This window comes from Delphinapterus leucas, chromosome 3 (assembly GCF_059928025.1).
Source record: "Delphinapterus leucas isolate spDelLeu-1000000601 "Yukka" chromosome 3, BTC_Dleu_Yukka2, whole genome shotgun sequence".
NCBI classification, from domain to species: domain Eukaryota; kingdom Metazoa; phylum Chordata; class Mammalia; order Artiodactyla; family Monodontidae; genus Delphinapterus; species Delphinapterus leucas.
In genome coordinates, this window is record NC_143131.1 from 45,786,829 (window position 1) to 45,802,720 (window position 15,892).

At 39.3% G+C, this 15,892-nt stretch overlaps 1 protein-coding gene across 4 annotated transcripts in view; it reads left to right on the forward strand.

Annotated features, from left to right (window-relative positions):
* Nucleotides 1-5,461: 5,461 nt before the first annotated feature.
* GPBP1 (GC-rich promoter binding protein 1) overlaps nt 5,462-15,892 on the forward strand; it is a 71,355-nt gene continuing 60,924 nt past the window's right edge. The window contains exons 1-2 of one of the 4 annotated variants that reach the window (XM_089908879.1): nt 5,462-5,740; nt 6,978-7,941. The gene's annotated coding sequence lies outside the window, so the exon portion shown is untranslated. Of the gene's footprint in view, nt 5,741-6,082; nt 6,418-6,977; nt 7,942-15,892 lie in introns of those variants that run through there. The other 3 variants (XM_022597210.3, XM_022597221.2, XM_089908878.1) reach the window with 3 other exon arrangements.

Sequence of the window (15,892 nt, forward strand, 5' to 3'; positions counted from 1 at the left end):
TAATTGTCAACCCACTTATCGGCTTTGATTAAGGAGTAAGTGGTCAATTCTCCAGTAATTAATTCTATGTACAATTGAAAAACTCATCAAAAGGAGAAAATGCTTGGTAAATTTAAATTTATAATCATGAATTAAATTGAGTGAAACAATAGGATCAGGAACCTTTTCTAGTGGAAGGCAGGTTAGAAAAGTGGCTCAAAAATAGTAACCGTCCTTACTGTGTTAAAATAAAGAGATCATAAAGACTAGTACAAAATTTTTAAATTTAGAAATCAAATGTTATGTTAATCCTTAAAATGGAACATAGACAAAAGGAATAATTTTTTAAATATGGGAAAATTTGAACACATGGATTAAAAAATGGATATAAAGGTTTATTAAAAAATTTTTTAAATAAATGTGTTTTCTTTTTTTTAAGATTTATTTTATTTTATTTTTAGTTGCACTGGGTCTTAGTTGCGGCACGCGGGATCTTTGTTGTGGTGCGCGGACTTCTCTCTAGTTGTGGCGTGCAGGTTTTCTCTTCTCTAGTTGTGGTCTGCAGGCTCCGGGGCACGGGGCTCTATCATTTGCGGCACACAGGCTCTCTAGTTGAGGTGCGCGAGCTCAGTAGCTGTGGTGCACAGGGCTCAGTTCCCTGACCAGGGATCTAACCCACGTCCCCTGCATTGGGAGGCGGATTCTTTACCACTGGATCACCAGGGAAGTCCTGGATATAAAGCTTTGTATACACTATGATACAAAGATATACAAAGAACAAATACTTAAAAGGAATACATTAATATTTAAGAGCCGTTATTTCTGGGTGGTGGATTATAGGTAATTTTCATTTGTTTATACTCTTCTGTGTCTGTCAAACTTTCTACATGTACAACTTCTGTACTTAAAAATTTTTATTAATGAACCCCAAATTTATCAATCAAATTTATATTTAAATGTCATCAAGATTAAGGACAAAGCAGATCTTTTCAAAGTTAGAATTATACTCTATCATTTTTTCATTTGTTACATAACTTGAAAAAAAACCTTTTTATTTCTTGTAGAGCAGGGTTGTTCCTGAAACATTTCTCTTCAAAATGTTTTTATTTTCATTAACCAATCCTTCATTCATCCAGGAAATATTTATGGCGTGCCTACTCTGTGCCCAGCATCGTGCCAGGTGCTGGGGACACAGCAATGAACAAAACGGGAATGGGCTCTCTACTTATCAAACTCATTGAGGAGAGGGACCCATTAATCAGATCAGCACAAAGTTTTGAAACTTGCCAAGAAAAAAGAGATGCATGCAAATATTTTTGATGATAGCAAGGAGAAAACCTGTGTGAGTCTCTGATTTTCTTCAAGCGAGATATTTGAGCCTTAACTCAGATTGTCTGTGAACCACCAGAGTGCAATAGTAGGACCACAATCGGCAGTAAACAGAGAATATGAGAGGACCTCTGTACCTCGGCAGTGACCTCAGAGACTGGTCAGTGTTGTCCTGGTGCATAGGAACGGAGCTGAGTGGGTTCTGGACCCTTCATTCAACCACCCAGCCAGTCATATTCACTGGGGATGTTCTATGGGCTGAGCATTGATTTAGGGGCAGAGGATGAATAGAACACTGTCCCTGACCACAGTCTCACTGTCTAGAAAGGGGGGGACACAAAGTGATAATAGTGAGTGTAAATCCATGTGAGAGTCCAGAGAAGGACGTTCCAACCTTTATCTGATTGTTATTTACCTCAGTGCCATTTGAACAGCATCTCTAGGGATAAGAAATAAGAATTTGCAAAGTAGAGAGTGGAGAGGAGAATGGTAATCTAGTAAAAGGGAATAATATCTGCACAGAATGTTCAAGAACAAGGGGAATTCTGAGAACTGCAAGTAGTGTGTGGCTAAAACAAAGACTAAAGGTAGGGAAGGCATGCATTTAACAAATATTTATGCTGTGGCTGAAACTATACTAGTTGCTATGAATAAGTATGAATAAGACATAGTTGTTGCTTTCAGGGATCTTTGAGTTCCATGGTAGAGACAAGTAAGAAAATCAGCAACTATAATCTAGTATAATAAGTGTGCGGGATGATAAGGAAGCTCCTGGACACTTTCCAGGATAAAGGTAGAGGTAAAAATGGGTAGATAATCATAGAGGTAAGGACAGGGTTGTACAATGGGAACACAGAAAAGGAACACTGGATATAGTTACATGGTTTCCTACAGAAATATTTTATTTTGCTCCCCAGTTGCTGCAGATTTGGGGGCAATAAAGTTTTAAATATTAAATTATTATAAAATAGTATATTCAAATAGTACAGCAGTGAAGAAAACAAAAAAATCCTGATTTAATGATATTAAAGTTATTCTTTAGTTACTTCTATATAAATATACCTACTTTGAAAAAATAATAGATTCTGATGCTATATATACTGTTTTTCCACATTTATCTCTTAACATATTGAACATCTTTGCATATGTTGGCCTACCTTATTCTTAAGAGCTGTACAGCATTCTACTATATGGATGTACTTTAGTTTTTTAACCAGTACTCGGTTGGTAGACATTTAGGTTCTCTGGTTTTCACTACTACAAATAAGTTGGAAATGAATACCTTCATTTACACATCATATATACTTGGGCTAACATTATTTTGGAGCAAGCTACTTAATCTCTTTGTGACTAATATTTATAAAATCATTGAAAAAATTACCAAACTTATTCAATATTTCTTATATAGGGCTTGGTTAAAAAAGTGTTCTTTCAAACTACTATAATGTATGTTCTTTAATAAATTAAAATACTCTACTATGTGATAAATCCTTTGTTTAGATTTCATTAAATGAATAAAATAATGGAGAACATGTTACTGGTTGGAGACAAGTTCTTGTATTTAATTTTTTAGTTAGCTTTTTCCTAATGATTAGAAAAGTAACATAGGCCCTTAACAGGTATGAAGAATAAAGATCCTCTATTATTCTGCTACCTGGAAATAAGCATTTATAACATCTTGGTATCTATTCAGTCAGACTTTATCCTTTGATATATACTTTTTTTAGATGACAAAAAATGGACAGTCCTGTAATCTGCCTCTTATTTTTATTTTTTATTTTTTGCTGTACGTGGGCCTCTCACTGTTGTGGCCTCTCCCGTTGCGGAACACAGGCTCTGGACGTGCAGGCTCAGCGGCCATGGCTCACGGGCCCAGCCACTCCGCGCAATGTGGGATCTTCCCGGACCGGGGCACGAACCCGTGTCCCCTGTATCAGCAGGTGGACTCTCAACCACTGCGCCACCAGGGAAGCCCTATATCCTCATTTTTAACGGCTTCATATTCCATCTATGGATGTACCATTATTTACTCACTGTATTTATATGCATTTGGGTTGTTTCAATTTTTTTTTTGTACTTTTAAGCAATTTATCAATGAGTATCTTTATAAATTATTGGACACCTTTCCTATTTTTTACAAATAAAAATTCTAAGATGTAGAAGAGCAGCTGATACGGGTCAATGCAAATGCCTATTCCTTATACCTTCATCTAGGTCTTACTCTTAAATCTTTGCCGATCTGCTAGGAGAAAGTAGTACGTCATTATTAGTTTTATTTTCGTTTTTTCTGATTTTAGTGAGGTAGAGCATCTTTCCATATAATTACTGACACATACATGATTAGCTTGTTCATGTCCTTTGACTTTTTAAGAGTCAGTATGGTTATCTGTTCCTTAATTTCTAAGAGCTCTTGATATATTTACTATGTAAATTAAACATTATTAGATATTAAGGATAGCAGCCAAGTGTCTATAATTAAATATTAACCTTTTTGTCATCCATGTTACAACTGTTTCTCTACTTCATTATTTGGTTTTCAACTTTACAATGTCTTTCGCCATAGGAAAGGCACAATTAGTGTTTTTAAATTATCAATACTTTTCCTTTGTTTATTGAATTGACATCATGCTTAGAAACAGAAGGAGAAGCAGGTCTTGTCTCAATACATAAGTTACTTCTACAGAAGCAATGTGGTGTGGTGGAAAGAAGGTGAATTAAGACCTAAACGGACTTGCGATAAAGTCTGGTACAGGCAAGTTGTGGCACCCAACTTCCATGTCGTGTAACCTGAACCAGTTTCCTCATCTACAAAATGGGGAAAGTAACACCCACTTCAGAGACTGGAATAAGGATTAAGTGCTTGGCACAGACAAGGAATCTAGCAAGTGTTAATTTCTTTGCACTCAGCGAGGCATTATTAATTGCCAAGTGTCCACCTCCCCTACGAAGACCAAAAGATTGGGAGGTGTAATTTTTGGTGAGTTTACATTCAAATATTCTTTCTGGGAGCTTTTAGAAGCAGTCCATTAAACTACAAACTCCATAATGCATATAAAAGAACCATAAAGTTTCCGTGTATGAAGTCTTTGTGGCTTGGAGGAGGGCGAAGAGCCAAGTACTTTATATTCTCTGGATTTTCCGTCGTTAAGACACCTTCCCCCCACATAATCCGTAAACAAACATTGTTACTTTTCTTCCTCTTGGAAGGCTAATTTCACAGGTTTCAAAGTGAGCCTTCAGTTACAACGCGAAAAGGTATCGCAACTAGAAAATGGTGACGCCCACAGAATTCTACACAAAATCGTCTGAGCTGTGTGGGACCGAGACACTTGAAATAATTCTCCCCTGCTGTAGATTTAATAAAGACAGAAACGATAATTAGCACGACTATATCCAGTAGCCATTTTTATCCCTTGAGAAGCTGGGCTTCGTTTCCAAAGAGCGAGTCTCGCCTCTTCAGTCACCAGCCTCCCATACGTATATTATTTATGTCCGACACCCTCTAATATTTGCACACGGTAGTGGATCCACTGCTTCAGGGCGCCCAATTAGCCCTGCGCCAACCCTGCCGGCGCTCCACCCGCGGAGGGGCAGTGTACAGGCGAGCATGTGATCTCGCAGCCGCCCAGGCCCCAGCGCGGTACTCCGCGCATCGCGCGCGCCGCGGCACCTCCGAACATCTAGCAGTGGAAGACGCCGCGGCGCGCGCCACTCGAGCGCGCTCGGCCGCCTCCCGAAGCAGCGTTCCCCTCTGGCCCCCACCCCCGGCGGCCCCACCATCCCGGGCTCCGGGCTGGCCCCGGATTGGGGGAAGGGAGGGAGGAGGGGCTCCTCAGGGAGCAGCGGGGAATTCCCCCTTCCACCGAACCTTCCCGATTGTTCACCGTCCTCACGTCAGCAGCAGGGGGTAATCCCCAACTCCAGCTGCTCCTGACGTCACCGTGCGGAGCCACCGCCCCCTGCGCGCCCCTGCCTCCGGGACCTCCTCGAAGCCCCGCCCCTAGGCATAACCACTCCCTCCTCCCCTCCCCCCAGCCGCCCGACGTAGAGGACGGAGCTTCTTTGGCCGGGGCGTGAGCGGTTGCTTGGGCCAGAAGGTTCTTTGGTGGAGGCGCTCCTCCTGCTGCCCCGCCCAGTAGGTTCGTTCGCACCGATTCTTCCACACCCTATCTCCCTCCTCCTTCTCCTCGCCCCGCCTTTCCCCTCCCGTCTCCTCAGCTCCTCTAGTTCCTTCCCCGCCTCGCCACCTTCCACGATCTCGCGAGACTTGGCCCAGAACATTGCGGATCGGGTCGGCGCCATTTTGGGACTGAGACTGGTTGTGGGGGAGGGAAAAGCGGCAAAAGGGGATTATTCAAAGTACCGAAAACCTCCTCCCGGGATCGAGCGCAGCGGCACCCCCAGGCCAGGGGCACCTCTGGTGTCGCAGAAGGTAACAGCGTCCTCTGGGCTCGGCGCCGGGGTCTGGGGAGGGGAGGGGGGGTGCCCGTGTCGGCGTTAAGGTTTGAGGGGTCGGGAGCGGCGTTGGCTGCGCGAGGTGTGAGGCTGTCCGCGGGCGGCGGCGGGGGGGAGGTGGCGGGAGAGCAAGGAGAGAGAGGGAAGGACAGCGCGGGGAGGCCCCTCTAGGTGTTGGCCCTGGTGGAGCGGAGGTGGCAGTTGTGGGGAGGGGGTGGGTGGCTTAGCCTGGGCGGCTGGTGTGGGGGGGGGTTGTTTGGCGGAGGCTGGGAACGAGTCCGGCGCCGTCCGTGCTTGGTCTTCCCCGCTCCGGCCTCTCGCACGCGCCCGCCTCCTTCCGCACCGCTGCCGCTCTCGGAGGGCTGAGGGAGTCGAGGCCGAGTTGTGGCCTTCGGAGGTTTCTCAGCGCGCCCGGTCAGCCCGCCTCTCGAGGTCCGTGGCCCGAGCTGTGGACTGAGGCGAGCGCTGTCTAGTCCCTCTGAGTCCCGTGGGGTCTGAGGGGACTGGTCTGTTTGGGAGAGAGAACCACTCTGAACGCGGTTTACGAGAAGGGCTAGGTTCTTCCACCCCCTCAGTGCTGTGAGAAAGAAACCTGTTTCCTTAATTCGAGGAAATTGGGAACCCTCACATCTCCTTGCTGCCCTTAGAAGCCGGGTAAGTCTCACGTTCGGGCGAATTTAAGGAATGTTCTCGCCCCACTTCTCAGGCACTAACCTTCCTACTCTGAGCGGGGAAAACATGCCTCTTCTTTTGGACATTCTGATTTGGAGGGAGCGTCTTTCTCTTTATATCTCTCATTCTCTAAGTTGCATTTAGTAATAATGCTCGGTGGCAACACACCTGTCTATTCGTTTTCCTTTGGTAGATTGAATAGAAAATACAGAAGGTCTTTTGTAAGATTGTTTGCTCGTTTCATAGTTTGTAATATTTACTCAACGTATAAGGAGGTTTGCTTATATAATCCTGTTAGCTTATATCCGCACCCCCTTCCCACTTGAAATCAGCGCTTGCCCTCCATAATACCATCTCCCATCGTTTTTCCCTTGTCTCTACATATCCTGAAGTCCTTTTCATACTCTTGACTTTTTTTGGGTGCTTGCTTGGTATAGAAGTGCATTTCTCTCCAGAGGTTGACTGTTTAGGATGGGGATTAATTTTTAGCTCAAAATTAAAGCTCACTGTGTAATTTAAATTGTTTTTTATAACTTTTACAGGTGATTGAATTACTCAGATATGAAGATCATCTTCTAGGTTTTGTGTAAAAGGCCCCGGATATTTCAAGTGGCCATTTTGGAATTACAATGTTTCTGGATAATTTTGCCCCAGAAGTTTATTAAAATTGGCAAGAATCATCTCTGAAGTGAATTGGTAGTAGTGAACAATTCTACAAGCTTTAAAGAGACCCAGGCATTTCTTCAGTATTTTGGTTCAAACGGATTATATAACTGGTTAAAGTATTTCAGCTGGTGGTATTTTTGCCCCCCCCCCGCCCCCCAATCCCTCCCCTCTTGTTGGTGTTCTTCAGCCAGAACTGTAAGATATGTTTGATTTGTGTACTGAGTAATTTCTCTGCAGTTTCAAATTACTGTTTAAATATTGCTGAAGTTTCATGGCAGTTTATTTTTACCTTTATTTAAAGTTTTAGGAATTTTTGACCTCAGCCCTTTTCATGTCACAATGGGACAGCTTTTCTAAATGAAGACATTGAACGAATACAGTTTTTTTGCTTTTATCTTTTATTTACATGGAAATTTAAGATGTTGCAGTTTCCCAGCAGCACGGTAGTATTGAGATAGCTGTGTGTCTCTGTTTATGCTGATGTTTAGGAATGCTCTTCAGATGTGAAATTTTCTTTTTGTTTTTGCTTTTTGGCTCGTAAATTGGATATTTCATCTGGAGTGGATAAGTACAACAGTGACAAGTACATGGAATAATAAAGAAGACTTTAAAATCTTAAATCCAAGGAACTTGGCTAATTCTGGAGATAACCATATGAAAACTTTAAAACAGAAGTATGGGTAGCTGACTGAAGTAACTCTATGTCAAGTAGCCATAGGTTAAGTATCTTCAAAGAACTTGGATTTTATTTCAGAGGATACAAAATAAAAAAACAAACTGGAAAACATAAAGATTACAGAGAAAAACCCAACACCTTCCTGTGCAGTCCTGTTGGAATTTGTAAGTACCGTATGGTGAGCAAATCAAATGTCCGTTTGTAAACTGTAATGAGAGTCAACTTTATCCCTGTGTTATTCTTGGAAGCCTTTCAGTTTCTTGCAATAAGATTGCTTGGCTTCAGTTTCCTGAGCAGTCTGAAAACAACTATTAAGTAAATTGAAATGCAGAAAGAATTAAAAGTTAAGAATATTTCAGATGGAACAGTCCAAATTTGAAGTTTTTGTGCTTCTAAAGTAAAAGACAAAATCCATATGGTCAGTATGGCTTTATGGATTGGTAGAAAGGTAGGAAAAAAACACAACAAATAGCCAGTTTACTTTTCTAAATATGAGTGTAAATTGTGTTCTAAATGCAGTTTAGTGTTCCAATTTAGAGTTAGGTAGTTGTTTAAAACAAATTATAGGGCTTGACTTTTAATCTGGTATTTCATGAAGTAAATTGTTTTAAGGGGTAACAGTTCCTAACTTTTTAATCCATTTAGAAATTTATTGAAACAATGTTTGAAGTGGTTTTGTATCTCAAATTATTCCTTAAGATCTGACTTCCAAAAAGTCAGTTCATTACTAGGAACAGAAACTAAGAGGAAGTGAGCAAGGTGCACTAAGAACCTTTCAAATAACTTAAAAAAACAACAACAACAACAAAAAACGAGTATGTTTTCTCCCTTGGAAGGTTATGCTGCCTTAAGTTTATAAACAAAGTTTGTTAAAAAAGTTGTGAATGTTAATTGCTGTAATAGAAATCTTTTGACAAATAGGAGTATCTTTTAATAATATTTGTATATTTGAGGATTGAGTGGTGTTATGATTTGTTATTGCATTTAGTTTTTTACTGAATCATAGGCATTGAGTAGAAGTGTTTGTTTTTAAAAAGTTTATTTTTAAACAATTTATATTAACAGATCAATGTAGCTAAAATTAGAGTTTATTTCATTTAATTATTTTTCTGAGATTAAAAAAATTGTAATTTTTGAACACTTTGCCAAGATGGCCTAATAACTGGTCAGTTGCTCATTTATTTTGAACACAGAACTTTTTGTTGTTGTTGTTATACTGTTGTATCTTGTTAGCTCACTTAGAGCAGAAGAGGTAGGCGAGTCTGAAAGATTGTAGGTATTTAGATATACATATATGGTATTTACTTTCTGATGTAAAATTGAGATTAGAGTTCAATAAATCTCTCTGTTAGAAGAGAATAAGATATTTCTGTTTTCTGGGTCAGAGCTGTGTGTAGTACTGCTAATTGAGTTTCCACCTTGATTTATGTAAAATTATGATGAGAACAACCCCTCTTCCCCCCCCTTATTTTTTTAAGCTTCAGAGGGCTTGTATTTTATGTATTCCTTAACTTAGTGGCTTTTCAAGTTACTTGTCTAAGAACATTCATTTTAAACGTGATTGAGAAGTTGAACTGGAAGTGAATAGCCTTTATTTATAGAAAAGAACCACATAACATTTACTATCTGTGATTATTTTTCTTTAAATTTCTCCTATTGATGATGTTACTCCAAGCAGTAGTATCAGGATAACGATTATTCAGTGACCAGGGTTTTTTTTTTAATATAAATTTATTTATCTATCTATCTCTTTATTTATGGCTATGTTGGGTCTTCGTTGCTGTGTGCGGGCGTTCTCTAGTTACGGTGAGCAGGGGCTACTCCTCGTTGCGGTGTGTGGGCTTCTCATTGTGGCTTCTCTTGTTGCAGAGCATGGGCTCTAGGCGCACAGGCTTCAGTAGTTGTGGCACGTGGGCTCAGTAGTTGTGGCTTGCAGGCTTCAGAGCTCAGCCTCAGTAGTTGCGGCGCAGGGGCTTAGCTGTTCCGCGGCATGTGGGATCTTCCCGGACCAGGAATGGAATCTGTGTCCCCTGCATTGGCAGGCAGATTCTTAACCACTGTGCGACCAGGGAAGCCCGACCAGGTTCAGTTAGCTCTAATCCTTGGATAGTCTGACATTCGTGAAATTTGCTTACAGTAGTTGTTCAAGGACAGATTCACTCAATTTGAGTTTTTGATAAATATTTAATTATTTTCTTTGCATTGAAATATACAGTACCAGTAGTAACTGGAACAATTGCTGGGTTGCTTCTTTTCCTCCCCTTAAGTACCTCTGTCTCCTCTACTCCCATTTTTTCCCCCTTTTTTTCCCCTCCTGTGCCTGAAAAATATATAGGTCTAAAATAACAATTATAATGACTAACATTTATAGATGATGATAGTGTCATGTATTTTGCTGTGTACATAGTATATCTTAGAGGAGAGTACTATTGTTACAGTGGTATAGGTGAGAAATTTAAGATTTTAGGGAGACTGAGACTGGGAGAGAGTTACTTGGTTATGACCAAGGTTAGGTTGGAGTCTTGACCAAATTTCCAAGTCTGACTCCCGAGTCCCAAATGCTTAATCACTAGTCATATTTAATACTGCCTTCATGTGGATTTTACTTGATTAACTCATTCTTTTTGAGCATAAACACTGATGTTTTTGTTTTTCTTATTTACTGCTTCTCTTTGGTTAATATTGATTACTAGTGGAGCTTGGAGACCAGCTGAAAGAAGATAAACTACTGTTAGTTGTGCTATTTGTTAGTAGCTATTTGAGGGATAACTCTGGTTAGCTAAAAATTAAAATGTTGTTTCAGGTTATGGAGTGAACATAGAGAAAATAAAATTTAAAGTTAGCAAGAGAAGGGAATAAGGATGGGAACCTCTAATCTGAAAGTAGAATTACAAGTGAGGATAGAACCTAAACCCAGGCCAGATTATCTTTGAGTCAATCACTTTTTTGCTTAATTTTTGATGAAAATGTTTTGATAACAATTTAGTTCCAGGTAAGGGTAGTGATGTAGAAAAAGGGTAATTTCTGGGAGTTAGAAAGGAGATTTTTGGTCTTGGATTTGGAATATCTAGAAAAGGGCCTGTATGACCTTGTATATTTACTTAACCTCTCCTGGCCTTAGTTTCTTCATAAAACTGATGGCTTTGTTAATTGTGAGGTGTAATATAGAGGTAAAGTTTTATTCTAATTGTAACATTTTAAAATTTTGCTTAATGTATTTTACATGTCAAACCAGTATTTTAGTTTCTGAAGTTATTCTCTTGTTTCTGTTAATGGCATTACCTGCATGCCAGTCATGCCCTGCCTACTCATTTCCAGTTCCATTTATTGTGCTGGCTTGGTCCTTGGCTAAGGAAATAACCTCCTAACTCATGTGTTAGCCTTTAGTTACATTCAGTTCTCCACAAAGTCCTGTGGCCAGAGAAATCTACCTAAATTATAGTTCTTGTTATTGTTGCTTTAGCAGCCTTTAGGGTCATGTATTTGGAATATTTAGGGAAGAGTAGGTTGGAAAGAAATGTATTCCCTGCTCTCCCTGCTTTTAATGATGTATGTGTGAGGGGCTCCTAACATGAATTCTTTTTGGCTGTGTGGTTCGAGAAGTCTCCGAAATTGATAATTTTGGTGGTGCTTCCATGTATTTTCTTGGAGAGCAGGTTCATTTCTTTCAACAGTAGCATTGTGAAAAACAAAATGTTAAAATTGTTGAAGACCCTTTGTGGTTGGGTCTGTCTTTTTCAGTTTTACCTGCTTGTTTTTTCCCTTTTTGTTAGCTGCCCCACCTAGCAGAGTAGTTATAGGCTTTTGCTTTGTACCTTTTCAAGTAGTTGTTGGTTTCTGCATCATTTTATACAAGATATCCTACTGAGTTTCTTGTTCTTTAGTCATCTTTCTGTTCACAGCTTGAGGAGTGCAGTGTTTCTGATCTTCATTTTCTACCCTTTAATCCAGTTTTCAGGTTATATATTTTTAAAACTATATTTAAAAGTTTTTTCCATACTTAAAACAATTTTTTTAAGCAAGAATAAGAATTAAAAAAATTCTAGTTATATAGGTTTTTTTCTGTTGAAACTCAACTTGCAGATATGTTAAAAAACATTCTTCAACTGAAAAAGTGTCATTTTTGTCTTTACATATATATACTAGTAAAAACAAGTTAGCTTTTCAGTGAACATAAATTACGCAGTTGACTTTTGAATGACGTGGGGATTATGGGCACCTACCCTTGAAGTGGAAAATTCACACATAACTTATAGTCGACCTTCCATTTCTGAGGTTTCTCAGTATCTGTAGTTCTGCATCCACGAATTCAATCAGTTGTGGATAGCGTAGTATTTACTGTTGATAAAAATCCACATAGAAGTTGGCCTGCACAGTTCTAACCTGTGTTGTTTAAGCGTCAACTGTATATTCTTTTAACGAATGAGTTTAAAGAAAAATAGTATCGCACGTGGATTTTCTGTGGGTCAGAAGTTTGGTAGCAGTTTAGCTGAGTGGTTCTGGCTCCCTCCATGTCTTTTCATGAAAATCTCAAGGGTTGCACTCATTTGAAGGCTTGATTGGGGCTGGAGGATCTCCTTCCAAGAAGGTGTACTCATTGGGCTGGCAGGTTGATGCTGGTTGTTGTCTGGAGAACTCAATTTCCTTACCATATGCCTTACCATATACAGACCTGTAGCTGTTTGAGTTTCTTTACATGGCAGCTGCATCTCCCAGAGGAAGTGATCTGAAAAGAGAGGTAGGTAGAAGCGTGATGCCTTTTATGACATATTCTCAGAAGTCACTTCAGCCACACTCACTTCATGAGAAGCAAGTCGTTAAGTCTAACCCACAATCAAGGGGTGAGGAGTTAGGCTCCACCTTTTGTCAAAAGAATTTGTGGACATAGTTAAAAAGCACAATAGGGGTAATTCTTTACAACCAGTAGTTGTGTCAGTATAACTAGCTAAAAGTCTTCGCCCCACAAATAGGAGGTTTGAGTTGTTATAAGTTTAGAGGAGAAAGTGTATTCTAAATTTGTATCACCTTAGAAGATTTAAGTCTTTCTACCTTTTGAACCACTGTGTGAGATATGTAAGTAAGGTTTTCCACTCCTTGCACTCACTAATCTCCCAATCTGTGTAATGAGGGAACTTTTTTATTATGGTAAAATAAACATAAAGTTTACCGTTTTAGCCATTTTTGAGTGTGCAGTTCAGTGACCTTGAGTACATTTCCATTATTGTGCAATTATCATCACCATCCATCTCCAGAACCATTTTTATCTTCTCAAATTGAAACTTTGTGTACCTATTAAACATTAACTCCCCATTTCCCTTTCTCCCCAGCCCCTGGCAATCACCATTTGACTTTCTATGAGTTTGACTATTCTAGGTACCTCATACCTATTGATATTGTACTCTTCAAAACACTTCTTAAATGTTTTGAGTGAAATCTTTGAGGAAATTAGTTATGTTTACTTCATAGTAAAATAGACTTCATTGTCCTAATTAAAAATTTGTGGCAGAATATGCATGACATATTATGCATAATTACAACAATAAAATTTACCAATTCAACCGTTTTTAAGTGTACAGTTCTGTGGCATTAGGTACATTGACATTGTTATGCAGCCATTACCACCACTCAGCTCCAGAGCTCTTTTCATTTTGTAAAAGTGAAACTCTGTACCCATTAAACCATAACTCTTCATTCCCTGCTCCCCTCAACCCTTGGAAACCACCACTCTACTTTTTGTCTTTATGAATTTGACTAGGTACCTCATATAAGTGGAATCATGAAGTATTTGTCTTTTTGTGACTGGCTTATTTCACTTAGCAGAATGTCTTCGAGGTTCATCCATGTTGTAGCATGGGTCAATCAGAATATCCTTTTTTTAAGACACAGTAATCCATTATATGTGTGTGTACCACATTTTGCTTATCCATTCATCCATTGATGGACACATGGGTTGCCTTTACCTTTTGGTTATTTAAATAATGTTGCTGTGAACATGGGTGTACAAATATATGTTTGAAGATTTGCTTTTAATTCTTTTGGATAGATACCTAGAAGTGGAATTGTTGGATCATATGGTAATTCTATTTTTAATTGTTTGAGGAACCACCATATTGTTTTCCATAGTGGCTGCACCATTTCTTATTCCTATCAGCAGTTCACAGGGGTCCCAATTTCTCCCTGTTTTTTCCCAACATTTGTTGTTTTCCATGTTTTGTGTTCTAATGGGTGTGAAGTGGTATCATTATGGTTTTGATTTGAATTTCACTAATGATTAGTGATGTCTGATGTGCTTATTGGCCATTTGTATGTCTTCGGAGAAATATTTATTCAAGTCTTCTGCCCATTTTTAAACCAGATTTTTTTCTTGCAGTACGCGGGCCTCTCACTGCCCTGGCCTCTCCCGCTGCGGAGCACAGGCTCCGGACGCGCAGGCCCAGCGGCTGTGGCTCATGGGCCCAGCCGCTCCGAGGCATGCGGGATCCTCCCGGACCGGGGCGTGAACCCGTGTCCCCTGCACCGGCAGGCGGATTCCCAACCACTGCGCCACCAGGGAAGCCCCAAACCAGATTGTTTTTGTTGTTGAGTTATAGTTCTTTATTCTTGATACCAACATTTACCATAATGAGTGGATTTTAATAACTAATATTAATGCTTACCATGTTGCAGGCAGTGTTCTAAGCTTTTTAACTGTATTAACTAATTTAATCTTCATAGACACAGTGTGTGGGAAGGTTCTATTGTCCTAATTTTATAGATGAGAAAATGAAGTCACAGATTTTAAATTGCTTGCTAAGGTTACACAGCCAGTAAGCGAGTGGTATTTCTGAATCCATACATTCTGTATCCAGAACTTAGACTCCCACCCATTAAGGCTCATAGTTAGAGTTGTAGGGTGACAATATAAAGAAAGTCAAATACTGTTTTGTTTCAGGAACTTAGAAGATATTTTATTCTTAGCCAGCAACTAAATTTTATTTTTCTTAATGTGATACAGTTGTGACTTGTTTATAATAAAATGTTCACATGAGTTCTTTTTCAGGAATATTCTCCTTTAGGAACACTTCATAAATAATGTTATATAATATTTTAATTTAGAAAGTGCTTTTCCCAGTTATCATATAGAAGAAATGCTATTTCCATTCAATGGTTTAAGAAACTCAGTTTGAAATTAGTTTACCCAGGCTTCACAGTAGGTGACAGAACCATAATTTGAATTCTGTTTATCTTCATTTTTGTGTTACAGTTAACTTCCTTAGTGTTCTAAGTAATAGGTTGTATTGTAAGAGCAGTTCTGTCCAATAGAACTTTGTGAAAAGATGGAAGCATTTTTTTGTCTATACTGTTCAGTATAATAGTCACTAGCTGTATGTCATTATGGAGTTTTGAAATGTGTCTAGTGCAGACGTGGATCTGAATTTTAAGATTTATTTAATGTTAGTTTAAATTTAAATTACAATATATGGCTACTAGCTGCCGTATTGGAAAGCACAGCTCTAGAGCAGTGGTACAGAATCCAGTCAGATCCCTAACGTTTTTAAAGTGCACTTTTTAAAGTGTGTATACTATCCTGAAATAAAATATCCTATGCATATAATAAGATCACAATGATATACAGCTATAAAAAAAGACATTTATAATAATGTATTGCAATATGTAATAGCACAGCTGTGATCAGACACCCACCTCCCTGCCCTCCAATTTCCAAAACACCGTGTACAGGTTATTTGCCCTTCTTAAAAGAAGCAGATCTATTGTTCTTAAGTATTCTTGTCCTTTAAGGAAGAAAAGTACCTCAAGTTGATTAATAATACAGTGATTAATTGGAGTACATTTCCTTTATTTTTATAGTATTTACTGCCAGGGTAGTTGAGTGGGTAGTTAGCAAACATTAAAGCTATCATATGGTGTAGTGATGTGATGAGCATCTTTTTATGTGCTTTGGTGAAGTGTCTATTAAAGTCTTTGGTCCATTTAAAAAAATTGGCTTGTTTTATTAAATAGTAAGAATTCTTTATATATTTTGGCTACAAGTGTATTAGATACACGTTTTGCAAATTTCTCCCATCTATGGTTTGTCTTCATTTTCTTAACTGTGTTTCGAAGATCAGGCAGTTC